This window comes from Hyaena hyaena, unplaced genomic scaffold, assembly GCF_003009895.1.
Source record: "Hyaena hyaena isolate Hyena2069 unplaced genomic scaffold, ASM300989v1 scaffold_658, whole genome shotgun sequence".
Classification (NCBI taxonomy): Eukaryota; Metazoa; Chordata; class Mammalia; order Carnivora; family Hyaenidae; genus Hyaena; species Hyaena hyaena.
The window spans coordinates 174,558-189,274 of NW_024081288.1; the positions used below are offsets into that span (position 1 = coordinate 174,558).

At 44.5% G+C, this 14,717-nt stretch overlaps 1 protein-coding gene across 2 annotated transcripts in view; it reads right to left on the bottom strand.

Annotated features, from left to right (window-relative positions):
• SLC9A7 (solute carrier family 9 member A7) overlaps nucleotides 1-14,717 on the bottom strand; it is a 130,794-nt gene that overhangs the window by 101,481 nt on the left and 14,596 nt on the right. The gene's annotated exons all lie outside the window — the stretch shown is intronic.

Consider the following 14,717-nt stretch of genomic DNA (forward strand, 5'->3'; position numbering starts at 1 on the left):
AAACAATATATCTGGTGAAGTCAACCAATGTCTAAAACTTTAAGTAACGATACAAGATAGAATAATAGATGATAACATGATTCTACACTTTGTGGAACTGTTTGGCGCAATGCCATTTGTAACATTGCAAAACAAACTTTTGGAGTTGCGCCTAATTTCTAGTTAACTCTTTGGTATCACACTCACATGACCTAATGAGCTCCCATGCAATCTAGCAGCTGACAATGCTGAGAAATTGTGCTCTGTAGTGTCAAACTTTAAAAAGATGACTATTGGGGCGCCTGGGTGGCTTAGTCAGTTAGGCGTCCGACTTTCACTTAGGTCATGATCTCGTGATTCGTGGGTTCGAGCCCCGCGTCGGGCTCTGTGCTGACTGCCAGCTCAGAGCCTGGAGCCTGTTTCAGTCTGTGACTCCCTCTCTCTCTGACCCTCCCTGCTCACGCTGTCTCTCTCTCTCTCCCCTAGAAATAAATAAAACATTAAAAAAAAGTAAAAAGATGACTATTGACATTTTTAATAAAACTGCAATTAATAACATATTCCTGAATAAAACTGCAATTTTATTTAACTCAGAGGCTCACTCTAAGCTGGTGATGTTTTGGTTTGGTCTTGGCCAAATACTAGTATTTTTAATACTTGCCATTCAACAATTATGCAAAATAGTTATTCAGGGGATCTTTAATACAAGTGATCAATTCCGTTAACTTTCAGCGTTTCAAGTTCTGGTTCAGGATCAGCCAGTCTCCACCAACACAATGTCAAAATACACTCTGGGCTCAGCCTTCTGTGTCTTAAAGCACCTATGATAAATGCCACCATTACCAACATTTACACTAAAAGCCCTGATTCATTCTTAGTACTTTGATTTTTTACATTAATTTTCAAGATATTTCACTACAAGGCAGTAAAAAAGCATTTGGCAATTTTCAGGAAATATCCTGGGCTATTAAGACGGAAAGAAAATTTAAAAAATAATGTGGCTAAACAAATTTAAAAGAAAAGAAATCCAGAACAAGGATACAGTTTAAAGATAGAACAGACAAGAGGGGCGCCCGGGTGGCTCAGTCGGAGAAGCATGTGACTCTTGATTTGGGCTCAGGTCACGATCTCACGGTTCGTGGGTTCTAGCCCTGCACTGGGCTCTGTGCTGACAGTGCGGAGCCTGCTTGGTGTTCTCTCTCTCTCTCTCTCTCTCTCAAAATAAATAAAGAAACTTAAAAAAAATTTTTTTAAGACATGACGAACAAGAAAACATCATTTGTAACAGTAACAAAAACATAAAATATCTAGGAACAAGGTTAACCAGAAATGTATATAATACTTAAGAGGAAAACTCAAAAACACTCCTGAAATGAAAAATGGAAAGGCATAAGAAGCCCCTGAATAGGAAGAATCAACACTGTAAACATTTGTCTTCTTACATTGATTCCTAAATCCAATGCCATTCCAATAAAAATACCAAGAGGCCTTAGGACAGGACTTAGACAAGCTTATCAGAGAGTTGTTTGTAAAACTAAACAGATAAGAAGAACCAGGAAAACTCGGGGGCAGGGGGGGGAATGAGCCATGAGGGACATCAGCCCTACCAGATTTTAAAATAACTCTAAAGGCCTCAACCATTGGTATTGATTAAATATTGCTACAATATTAATATTGGTGGCGTTGATTCATGAATAGAGACATACAAGTGGGTCAGCATAAAAAGTCCAGAAATACATGCAGGTATTCAGTGCATGACAGAGAAGGCATCTCCAACCAGCAGGCTCAATATGGACCTTCTGGTAAGTGGTGTGGGAACAACCGGGTAGGCATCTGGGGAGCACCTTTCCAATGTTGAAGTCTAGACATCTTAAGAGAAAAACTTGTAGACTTCAACTTCTTGATAACAACAGCAACGGCAAACTCTTGATCTCTCTCTTGGGAACTCTTGATCTCGGCTCAGGTCATGATCTCACAGTTCATGAGTTCAAGCCCTTCCCTGGGCTCTGTGCTGACAGCATGGAGCCTGCTTGGGAATTCTCTCCCTCTCTCTGCCCCTCTCCCACTCTCTCTGTGTCTCTCAAAAATACATAAATACACTTAAAAAAAAAAGATGTATATTTTGCTGTTCTTTTGCTCTATAAATGCCGGTTAGGTCAAGTAGGTTGACGGTATTGCTCAAATCTTCTATAACCTTCCTGACGTTTTATCTAGTTGTGCTTTCAGTTATTGAGAAAAAGGTACAGAAATGCCTACCCTCTGTAGTAAATTCATTATTTGTCAGGTCTGTTGGGTTTTGGTTCATATGTATGGGGCTCTGTTTGTGTGTGTACCTTCATTTTTTTCATAATTTTTGTATCTTTCTGATGGAATTATAAAGTGTCCCTCTTTGTCAATAACAATATTTCTTGTCTTAAAGTCTGTCCTGTCTGATACTGATCTAGTCATTCCAGTGCTTTTATGATGAGGGTCAGCCAGCATGTATTCTTTGATCCTTTTACTTTCAGAGTGTGTGTGTGTGTGTGTGTGTGTGTGTGTGTGTGTGTGTGTGTGTATGTGTTTGTGTTAATCTAAAGCAATGGTTCTAAGCTGGGAGCTATTTTGCTCCCCGCCCCGTGACATTTGCAGTAGCTGGAGAAATTTTTGGTTATCACAACTGCACGGCTACTACTGACGTGTAATAGATAAAGGCCAGGAATGCTTCTAAATTCCCCACAATGCACAGGACAGCCTCCCAAACAAAGAATTACCCAATCCAAAATTTCAGTAGTGCTAAGGCTGAGAAACGCTTACATAAACTGTGTCTCTTTTAGGGATGTCTGGGTGAATCAGTCGGTTGAGCATCCGACTTTGGCTCAGGTCATGATCTCATAGCTGGTGAGTTCAAGCCCCACGTCGGGCTCTGTGCTGACAGCTCAGAGTCTGGCGCCTGCTTCAGATTCTGTGTCTCCTTCTCTCTCTCTGCCCTTCCCCAGCTCATTCTCTGTCTCTGTCTCAAAAATAAATAAACATGTAAAGAAAAGAACTCTTTAGATAGCATATAGTTGAATCTCAGGGTTTGTTTTTTGGTTTGGGTTTTTTTTTTTTTTTTTTTTGGTAGCATGACACTTTCAGCCTTTTGACTGCAGTGTTTACTCCAGTCATATTTACTGGTTGGATTTATGACTGCCACATTTGTGATTTATTTTCTATATGTCTCATGTCACTTTGGTTCTCTGCTACTCAGTCACTGCCTCCTCATGTGCACAAGCACTCATGTCTGCATTTTCTCTCCGTGTGTGTACGTATATATATTGGGGTATGTGTATCATCTTAATTCCTTTGGGTTTTTTTCACTGTATCTTTTGAGTAATGCTTTTGTTTTCATCATGGTTGCTCTAGGGATTCTAACTGCCATCTTCATCATGGCCTGCGTCAGTGTAATGCTCATTTAACCCCAGTTAGTAATTGGTGACATTGAAACTGTCTTTGATCCTAGCTCTATTTTCACATACCTCCTTCAGGCTAGTATCTTAAAATATGTCATCTGTGTGTGCTGCAAACCTCACAATACAGCATTATAATTATTGTTAAATTCAATTTTATGTCTTTTTAAAAGTTTAGAGAACAAAAGAGAGGAGTGCTTGGGTGCCTCAGTTGGATATGAGTCTGACTCCTGATTTCAGCTCAGGTCATGATCTCATGGTTCGTGGGATCGAGCCCCATGCTGGGCTCTGCACGGACAGCATGGAGTCTGCTTGGGATTCTCTCCCTCTCTATCTGCCCCTCCCTCATTCCTCCTCTCTCAAAATAAATAAATAAACATTTTAAAAGAGTTTAGAGAACAAAAGAGAAAAAATATATATATTTATGCAGGTTTTTATAGTTATTCATCTATTTACACGTTTCCCATAGTCTTTATTTCCTTGTATGAATTTGAGTTGTTATCTGATGTCATTTCCTTTGAACCTAAAACACTTTCTATTTCTTTTAAGGCAGATCTGCCAGAAACAAACTATTTCAGTCTTTGTTTATCTGGGAATATCATTACTTCACCTTTGTTTTTTAAAAACAAAACAAAACAATGGTGGGGTGCCTGGGTGGCTTAGTCGGTTAAGCATCCGACTTCAGCTCAGGTCATGATCTTGCAGTTCATGAGTTCAAGCCCCACATCAGGCTCTGTGCTGACAGCTCAGAGCCTGGAGCCCAAGCTTCGGATTCTGTGTCTCCGCCTCTTTCTGCCCTTCCCCGCTCCCACTTTCTCTCTCTCTCAAAAATAAATAAAACATTTAAAACAAGAGTTGCATGGTCTGAAAAAATAGAAATAAAAAACCAACTGTGATCCCATAAAACTCACCCAATTGAAGTGTACAATTCAGTATCTATTAGTAAATTTACCAAGTTATGCAACCACCCCCACTATTATCCCACAGTCCCTGCATACAGGGAACATCCATTTCCACGCCCAGCCCCAGGCAGCCACTATTATACCTCGTCTCTATACATTTGCTTTTTCTAAACATTTCACGTAAATGGAATCACACAGTAGGTATCCTTCTGTGCATGACTTCTTTCACGTAACGGGATGTTTCTGAGGTTCATCCATGTTTCATCCTTTTTCATGTTTCATTGAGCATTCATTTTTTTTAATGTTTTATTTATTTTTGAGAGAGAAAGAGAGAGAGGCCGTGGAGCAGGGGTGGGGCAGAGAGAGAGGGAGACACAGAATCTGAAGCAGGCTCCACGCTCCAAGCTGTCAGCACAGAGCCTGACACGGGGCTCAAACCCTGAACCGGGAGATCGTGACCTGAGCCGAAGTCGGACGATGCTAGCATTCGTTCTTTTTAATTGCCAAACAGCGCAGGCTGTCCTGCATGGCGGTGGGAACCACAAAACTGACCATGCGAGCTGAGAGCAAGAAAAACAATCTTAATAATCAATGGGGGAAAAACAGATCGCTGTCCCAGGGTCTTTAAAAAGTGTTGTCTGGGGCGCCTGGGTGGCTCAGTCAGTTAAGCCTCTAACTCTTGATTTCGGCTCAGGTCACGAGCTCACTGCTGTGAGGTCAAGCCCCCGTGTTAGGCTCCACACTGGGCGTGGAATCTGCTTTAGATTCTCTCTCTCAAAAAAGGCAAAGTTTGCCAGGACATTAAAGACTCTTCCTCTTGGTTATAAACGTTAAGGAGAATGTGAAAAGATGATGAAGCTAACATTTGTTTAATGCCCTGTAATTTGAAACATCAGAAGCACTGAGAACCAACGTTTATTTCTTTGTAAAAAACTTATCAGGAGTAGTCTGAAAGGTGCTCGCTTTGTTATTCTTGTCCTACAGCTTACAATATAGAGCAGGCATCTTTTCTCTGCCCTGGCAGATCGTCACACTCCTTTCTAGGATAGGATCGGCTTCCATCTGATATCCTTAGCACTTTTTCAATGTCTTGAAATATCTTCAAATGCTCCTTCTATCTGAGGAACTCTCTTTTGCTGGCATCCCTTCCTCGGAAACCCTCCTGCTTTTCATCACAACCTCTTTACTCATTTACATCAATAAGTTCCCCTTCACCTAGTTGTCCCGGCTGGGATGGAGCAGTGCTGACATGGTGGCAGCGTCAACGTCCCTGCTCTCACCGTTTCTTCTATGCACTTGACCTTTGAACAACACAGGGTTGGGGCACCTGTGCAGTCAAAAATTGAGGTATAACTTTTTTTTAATTTTTTAAATTTTTGTCCTTATTTTATTTTTTAAATGTTTTTTTTTTTAATTTTTCAGAGAGAGAGCCCGAGCTGGGGAGGGGCAAAGAGAAAGGGGGAACAGAGGATCCAAAGAGGGCTCCACGCTGACAGCACAGAGCCCAACATACGGCTTGAACTCATCAACCACGAGATCATGACCTGAACCAAAGTTGGCCGCTCAACCGACCGAGCCACCCAGGTGCCCCTAACTTTTGACTCTCTCAAAACGTAACTACTAATAGCCTACTATTGGCCAGAAGCCTTAGCCATAATGCAGTCCATTAATGCATATTTTGTATGTTGTATGTATCACATGCTGTATTTTTACAACCCGGTAAACTAGAGAAAAGAAAATGTTAGTAAGAAAATCAGAAGGAAGAGAAAATATATTTATTTTCTTATTGAAAAAATCCACGTAGAAGTGGAACCAGGCTGTTCAGACCTAGGGTGTTCAAGGGTCAACTGTAATTCCGTTTACACTTGATATAAATTTCTCTTCCAGTGCTCTCACTTTTTCTTGCTTTGCTTTTGTCTTTGTCGGCCATTTGCCTCCTTCGGTCATCCACGTTTACAAAATATCACATGGGCTTATCACTGGGACACCAGGAGGCAATAACTACATGCTCTGCTGCCACTGTGTGGACTGAATCACACAGGGACAATAACCAAGAGCACACAGACCGTGAATGAAATGATGTGACTGGTCACTGATCATGATGTACATTCGTTATTTACATAGTGATTTCTGGGGTGAAGAATTAGCAGTAAAGTTTATCCTTTGTGCAGTTACTCGGAGTTAATACACCGTGGTACCCCCAATTTGAATCACGTTGTGAGGATATTGCTGTTATTTAACTAAGCGATGGTAACTGAAATTCATATATGCCAGACTGATGAAAGTGGGACTGCCTATATGCTGGGTGGGTGGGGCTTCAAACTTGCTTCTAACCAAAAGAATATGGCAAAGGTGATGGAGTATCATTTCTGTAATTATGGTGCATTAAATGGCAAAGGTAAAATGATTTTGTAGGTATAAAGCCCCTACTATTCCTTTTTTAAGTTTACTTATTTTGAGAGAGAGAGAAAAAAAATTTTTGAGTGGGGGAGGGGCAGAGAGAGAAAGGGAGAGCGCATCCCGAGCAGGCTTTGCGCTGACAGCACAGATCTCATGAACTGGAAGATCGTTGACTTGAGCCAAGATCAAGAGTTAGAGGCTTACCCAACTGAGCCACCCAGGTGCCCCGTACTATTCCTTGTTATGAAGTCTACTTCATCTGACATTAACGTAGCTACTGCAGCTCTCTTTTGTTTAGTGTCACATAGTGTATCTTTATCCTTCCTCTACCCATGTGTTTATATTTTAAAATGGGTTTCTTAATGCTGAGGCATAGGAGCACATGTACCCCAATGTTCATAGCAGCACTCTCCACAATAGCTAAAACATGGAAAGAGCCTAAGTGTCCATCAACAGATGAATGGATCAAGAAGATGTGGTTTATCTATACCATGGAATACTACATGGCAATGAGAAACAATGAAATCTGGCCATGTGTAGCAACATGGATGGACCTTGAGGGTGTTATGCTGAGCGAAATAAGTCAGGCAGAGAAGGACAAATATCATATGTTTGCACGTATAGGAGGATTAGGAGGAACTTGACGGAGGAACAAGCGGGAGAAGAAGGGCGGAAATGGTGGGGGAAAGGGAGAGAGGCAAACCATGAGAGACTCTTGAATGCTGACAAAAACTGAGGACTGATGGATGTGGGGGGGAGGGGGGGATGGGCATGGAGGAGGGCACTTTGGGGATGAGCACTGAGTGTTATGTAGAAACTAATTTGACAATAAACTATTTGTAAAAAAAAAAAAAATAATAAAATGGGTTTCTTATAAAAAAGCATACAGCTGTCTTCTTTTTCTTAATCTAATCTGACAATCTCTGTCTTTCAGGCCATTCATTTTTTTTTTTTTTCATTTTGAGAGAGAGAACAAGCCTGAGCGAGGAAGGGGGACAGAGAAAGAGAGAGAGAGGAAGTAAGAGAGAGAGAGAGAGAGGGAGAGAGAATCCTAAGCAGGCTGCACGCTCAGCACAGAGATCAATGCAGGGTTCGCTCCCTCAACCCTGGCATCACAACCTGAGCTCGAGACAACAGTCAGTCAGAGGCCCAACCCCCTGAGCCACCCAGGCACCCCAGGCCATTCACACTTCCGTATTGAAAGTGATGGCTGATATGGTGGGATTAAAACCTACTATCTTGCCAGCTGTTTTTCATGTGTTCCATTTGTTTCTTCTTTTTCGGCTTCCCTCTGCTGTACTGAGCATCTTTCATGATTCCATTTTATCACGTCTATTGCTATTTTTACCTGATGCTTAGTAGTGCTTAGATGCCTAGCTCAGTAGCGGAAGGGGGGTGGGGGAGATGGGGGCACTCTTTTATGTTCCAGTTAATCCTCATTGCGAGGAGGCACTGTGACCCTGGGTCTTGGGGTGTGGCCTTCATAAGCATTCCCGATTGTCCTCAAAACATAATTCGGGGACCAGTAGGGATCCCTCTCCTCCCCCAAGAGAAGAATTGCCTTGCTTGTCCCGTTGTCCTTCCCCAGCCACGGTAGGTTTCCACCAGCACCATCACTTTTTGTCACCCTCCTGCAGATAAAGACTTTTGTTCCTTAGGGCGACAGGACACGTGTCTGGGCAGAGTTGGGCACTGGCTGTCGCTCCCCCATTCCAGCCAGCGTGTGGGAGAAACTTTCGCCATAATCTCCCGTGAGCACCTGGAGAACCTCTTCTACCTCTGTCCCCCAGCCACTAGCAAGTCATTTAAAAAACTGCTGGTTTAATCAGGGGTGTCTGGGTGGCTCAGACGGTTGAGCATCTGACTTTGGCCCAAGGTCATTACCTCGTGGTTTGTGAGTTCGAGCCCCCCGCTGGGCTTGCTGCTGTCAGCGTGGAGCCCACTTCAGATCCTTTGTTAACCGCCCCCCACCCCCACCACCGCCCCTCGCCCACTCACGCTCTCTCCCTCTCTCTCACAAAAATACTAGTTTAATCTTACTGGCTTCTATGACACCCAGCAGTGTCTGTCCTGAGTAAGCAAATGTTTGAGTCCTATCTCTCCCTGCACTGGCTCCTGGATCTCGCCTGATTTGGGGTCAGCTGTATGCCTTGAAATCTCAGTTTTCTGGGGTGCTCAAGAGAAGTCACCGATTTGCAATGTGTGCAGCTTTTTTCTGTAAGGATGGGGACACTAAGGTCAGCCTCCCTGAGCTGAAACCAGAAGGCTTTTCATGGGTATTTTAAGTGAACCGTACCTCTTCTTTGCAGCCTCTTCCCACAATGATTAGCTATTTGAAATCCTGGAAGACTGTCAGGCAAATTATAATGTACTAAGTAACAATTTGCTGAACATTTTGTTACTCAGATCAACAGAGAGAGATGGAAAATTCCTGTAGTGTTAATATCTGATCCAGGATTCTGTTCAATTGGATATAACTGACTTTCTTACCCGACTTGCTCGAATTCCAATGAAAGAAAGAACTTGTTTTCATGAACTGATATGTTTTTTAATTTCTTTTTTTAATTTTCAAGTTCCATGAATTTTTTTTTAATTTTGTTTTGTTTATTTTTGAGACAGAGAGAGACAGAGCATGAACAGGACAGGGCAGAGAGAGAGGGGGACACAGAATCCGAAGCAGGCTCCAGGTTCTGGGCTGTGAGCACAAAGCCCGACGTGGGGCTTGAACCCACGAACCGCGAGATCATGACCTGAGCCAAAGTCGGCCAATTAACCAAAGGAGCCACCCAGGCGCCCCTAAACTTCCATGTTTTTATAACACGTAAACACTTGATGTCCATGTGGCCTTTTGAAACAGAGGAAAATGCTCAAACCTGCATCACACTTTTGACCTTATGTCAGTGGCCCAAGCAGGGCCGCATCCTGGTGGGGGAGGCTGAGAACAAGTCCCGTAGAGATGCCCTCTTCTACAGAAACCCAACTCTTATTATGAATTTTTCACACGAACTGAATTGTAGAAATGGAAGAGATGTCACTATAAAACTAAATAACATGACTCAGAGAGATTAGTTCCCTCTACAGGCGCGGTTTCCCTGGCTGAACTTCTCAAAAAGGCCCTAGAGATCCTTAAGGTGAACCTATGAAATACAGACCCGGTTACAGAAGTATCTACCACTGCGCTTGCAAGTAGTAATGTACACGTTAAGTCATAATGTTAATTACATTATAAAAAAGAGCTTTTAAAAAAAAAGTTTACTTATTTTGAGAGAGAGAGTGTGTGTGAGCAGGGAAGGGGCGGGGGGGGGGGGGGGGGGGGGAGGGAGAGAGTGAGACAGAGAGAATCCCAAACGGGCTTGACTTCACAAACCGTGAGCTCATGACCTGAGCAGAAATCAAGAGTCGGACACTCAACCGCAGGAGCCACTCAGCCGCCCCTAGAAAGAACCTGTCATTCTTTCCTCCCACCCACCACCATTTCCTCCCCCGGAGTCATGCGTAATTCCACAAAACAGCACTGCCAGGTGAGCTTACAAAATAGTCGACGTGGGTTCTCGTCAATGCACGTACTGAACATTTCAAATGCCAACGACCGTTTATCATGATCACCTCACATCCCGTGCTTCCGGCATATACTCCCGCAGCAAATCCAGCTTGGGCCCCCACACCTGGCTTTCCCCCACCCGGAGTCCGAGGGCGTCCTCTGGACCCGACCACGCGGCTTCTGGGCTCCCCTCCAGGCCCTATCTAGGTACTGGATACGCCGCACACCAGGAGAGGCCTTTACTTTGAGCCGGGCTCATCATGCCAGTCCCGGGCTTACGTGCCCTCGGATCTGCGTTCGGCCCTTTCTTGCTCTGCTACATGCCGCGGGGGGGCAGGGGCGGAAGGGGAAAGGGCGGTGCTGGGAAAGGGCATCTCCACGCGCCCTTCCCAGTGGCTTCCAGTGGGACAATGGGCAGCACAGTGAGAGACCAGAGCGGGAGAGAAACGAAGCCAGGGTAGCTGCATCTCTTTGCCGCAGGCGCACATGCTTGAGCTCCCTCCCTCCTTCTGTCCCCTCTCTTTCAAGTACTGGCTGTGTGACCTCCACGGCGGAGGCTCCCATGAGACAGCCCTCCCTCCAGGCCCCGTGTCTCACTAGGCAGTCCCCATGGTGGTTCCAGTTCCCGCCGGGTGCCCTCATTCCTGGGCTCTGGTGACGCTCCCTTCTCCCTGCGTCAGCCCTAGGGGTGACGGGTGGCATCTCGCCGTTACTTACCTCTAGGTGGCTTCTGTGTGCCCTGCTTGCCTTCTCGGCCCTTCCAATGCCTTGGGTCATAGCTACCCCCCTACTGAACCACTTGGGGGGCGGGGGGAGGGTAGCATCTGCCACATCAGAGCTCCGCCTTTTACCGGATCTCCCCACAACGGATACCAATCACTACAGATGACCGTCTCGTGGGCGTCCCTCTTCAGTGCCTTCGCAGACACCCCAACGGACTGCTGCCGCTGAAGATGGACAGCTCTCACATTCACACCACCAAAGACAATGCCTGGGGCTCATTCACTGCCTACTCTGTTAATGAGGGACATTGTTTCTTTCCCGTTCTCCCAACAGCAGAAATGTACGGCAGCCAACACATTCCTAGACTAGAATAGGGCAGTCCGTGGTAGGCTCGTGTTCAATGTGTGTCTGGGTGTCCGCAAACACACGTACCTGCATAAACACACAGACACACGCATGAAGTCCACGGCTTAAAAAAATAAATACCAAAAGGGGCGCCTGGGTGGCTCAGTCGGGTAAGCGTCTGACTTCGGCACAGGTCGTGATCTCACGGTTCGTGAGTTCAAGCCCCGCGTCAGGTTCATGGGACAGGGGCCCAGCAAAGAGACCTGAATCGAGAGAATCTTGGAGATCCACAGAGGGTCTCTCCGTCCGGTATTCAGGAGAGATCAGCATATGCATATGAGGGGAAAGAATAATCTGAAAGGATTAGGGAGAATCGTACCTGGCTACAGGAACAGTGCCTGCTCCCACAAGCCACACTGCAATTCACAATTCACAGGACACGTGGGTAGAATAATCAAGGGGCACCTGAGTGGGTCAGTTGGTAACGTGTCTGATTCTAGCTCAGGTCATGATCTCATGGCTTGTGAGTTCAAGCCCCACATCAGGCTCTGTGCTGAAGCTCAGAGCCTGGAGCCTGCTTCAGATTCCGTGTCTCCCTCTCTCTCTCTCTGCCCCTCCCTTGCTCACACTCTATCTCTCTCTGTCTCTTAAAAATAAATAAAAACATTTCAAAATAAATTTTTTTAAAATCCAGGATGGTCTTGCTTCAGTAGTGGGAATTACTAGCACCACTCCAGACCTACCTAATAAATCATGAAAGCAAGACCCTGAAGGATCAAACTATTTTCAAATGAGTTAACTGCATCTAGGAACAAAGTGCAAGACGGTTTTTAAGAATACAAACACGTCCAGCACCTAACAAGGTGAAATTCAGAATGTCTGGCATCCAACTAAAGATTATAGACAGACAAAGAAGCAAGAGAATGTACCCCATAATTAAGAGGATGGTCAATCAATCAAATGAAACTGACCCAAATTTTAGAAGCAGCAAGTAAGGGCATTAAGAGAGTTATTGTAACATATTCCATATGCTCAAAAAGTTAAGCAGAGACATGGAAGAACTTCTGAGTGTAAAACTACACTGGATGGGATTAATGCCAGATTACATACTGCAGAAGAAAGAGATGAGTTAATGTAAGGGCACAGCAAAAGAACCATCCAAAATGAAACACTTGGAAAAAAATAATCTCAAAATAGGAAAAGGCACCAGTGGGCTGTGTAACAGCTTGAAGGGGTCTAATGTAGAGATAACTGGAGCCCCTGAAGGGGAAAAGGAAAAGATAGAAAAAATATTTCAAGAAAAAATGGGCAAAATTTTTACAAACTTAATGAAAACTATAAAAAACACACTCCCCCCAAAACAAATGAATCCCAAACACATGATACATAGAGAAAACTACACCAAGGTCAACTGTAATCAAATTGCCCCAAACAGTGATAAGCAGGAAACCTTAAAAGCAGCCAAAGGAGAAAGACATGTTACACACACGGCATCAAAGACAAAAATGACATAAGATTTCTCATCAAAAACAACAGAAGCAAAAAGATGACAGAGCAGAAAATGGAGACAGGAGAAAAATAAAATCAATCTGGAATTCTATACCCAGCAAAAACGTCTTTCAAAATGAAGGTGAAAAAGACGCACTTACGCATGTATCCACACAAAGAAATAAAATCGATAAATCTAAAAAAGTAATGGTTTTAAAAGTAAGAGTGTGGGTGAAACTAAAGAAATGTCAGGAACAGGGCGCCTGGGTGGCTCAATCAGTTGAGCGGCTGACTTGGGCTCAGGTCATGATCTCGTGGTTCATGGGTTCGAAACCCATGTCGGGATCTGAGCTGACAGCTAGCTCAGAGCCTGGACTCTGTTTCAGATTCTGCGTCTCCCTCTCTCCCTGCCCCTCCCCTGCTCACGCTGTCTGTCTGTCTCTCTCTCTCTCTCTCTCTCCCAGAAATAAATAAAACATTAAAAAAAAATTTTAATAAATAAAAAATAAAAAGCCGAGGGGTGCATGGGTGGTTTGGTTCAACTGACTTCAGCTAGAGTCAAAATCACAGGGTTCGTGAGTTTGAGCCCCACATCAGGATCTCTGCTGTCAGCACAAAGCCTTCTTCGGATCCTCTGACTTCCTTTCTTTCTGCCCCTCTCCCATGGATGTTCGCCAACCCCCCCAACTCTGTCTCTTAAAAATAAACATTAAAAAAAAAGATGTGCAGCGCCTGGGTGGCTTAGTCAGTTAAGCGTCCGACTTTCGCTTAGGTCATGATCTCGCGGTTCGTGGGTTCGAGCCCCGCGTCGGGCTCTGTGCTGACTGCCAGCTCAGAGCCTGGAGCCTATTTCAGAGTCTGTGACTCCGTCTCTCTCTGACCGTCCCCTGCTCACACTGTCTCTCTCTCTCTCCTAGAAATAAATAAAACATTAAAAAAAAAATAAAAGATGAGGCCTTAAGCAAACTTCCGTGGGCAGAAACACCATGCATTTGTTGCTGTGTTTAATTGCTGGAAGAAGCTTGTCGTGTGAAAGCCTACCCCTAATCCTCTAAGGGAGAACTTGGAAACCCACATCTAGACTCTTCCAGACTCTAGTTCTTACACCTTTTCCCCTCGCTGATCCTGCTTTTTATCCTTTCACTGTAATAAATCATAGCTCTGACTATAAGTGTCTCTGAATCCCATGAGTCTTTCCGGCAAATCACCAAATGTGTGAGTGGCCATCACATGCCCAACAATTACCAAATATAAGTGGTACTTTATTTTTTAAGTTTATTTATTTATTTTTGAAGGAGAGAGCACAAGTGAGGGAGGGGCAGAGAGAGAGACAGAGAGACAGAGCATGAGCAGGGGAGGGATAGAGAGAGAGGGAGACACAGAAACTGAAGCAGGCTCCAGTCTCTGAGCTGTCAGCACAGAGCCCAACATGGGGCTCGAACCCAAGAACCGCGAGATCATGACCTGAGCCGAAGTAGGACGCTTAACCAACAGAGCCATCCAGGTGCCCCTATAAGTGGTGCTTTAAATCTTCACTCTTTCTTCAAACCCTTCCTCTGGACCCGTACTCCCTACTCTTTGGCCTCACCCAGAATCGCAAGCAGTGCCTTATCCATTGTAGTCATGAAAATCTGCATCAGGGGCTCAAAACGGCCCCGCATGTCACACTCAAGTTTCAAGCGGAACTCGGAGCAGGTGTAAAATTTCCAATTAGGTTCGTCAGCAAATAACAAACACCCATTTCTCTCTCACTTGAAAGCAGCCCAGAAGTACTCAGTCCAAGTCTGGCATGGCAGCTCTATGCTATCGAGATCCCAGCTCCACTTACGTCACTGTATTGCTAGAAGTGTCTTCCAGTCCCAAAGTGACCTCTTGATCCAATATGGCTGCTGGAGCTCTAGCCATTAACATTCA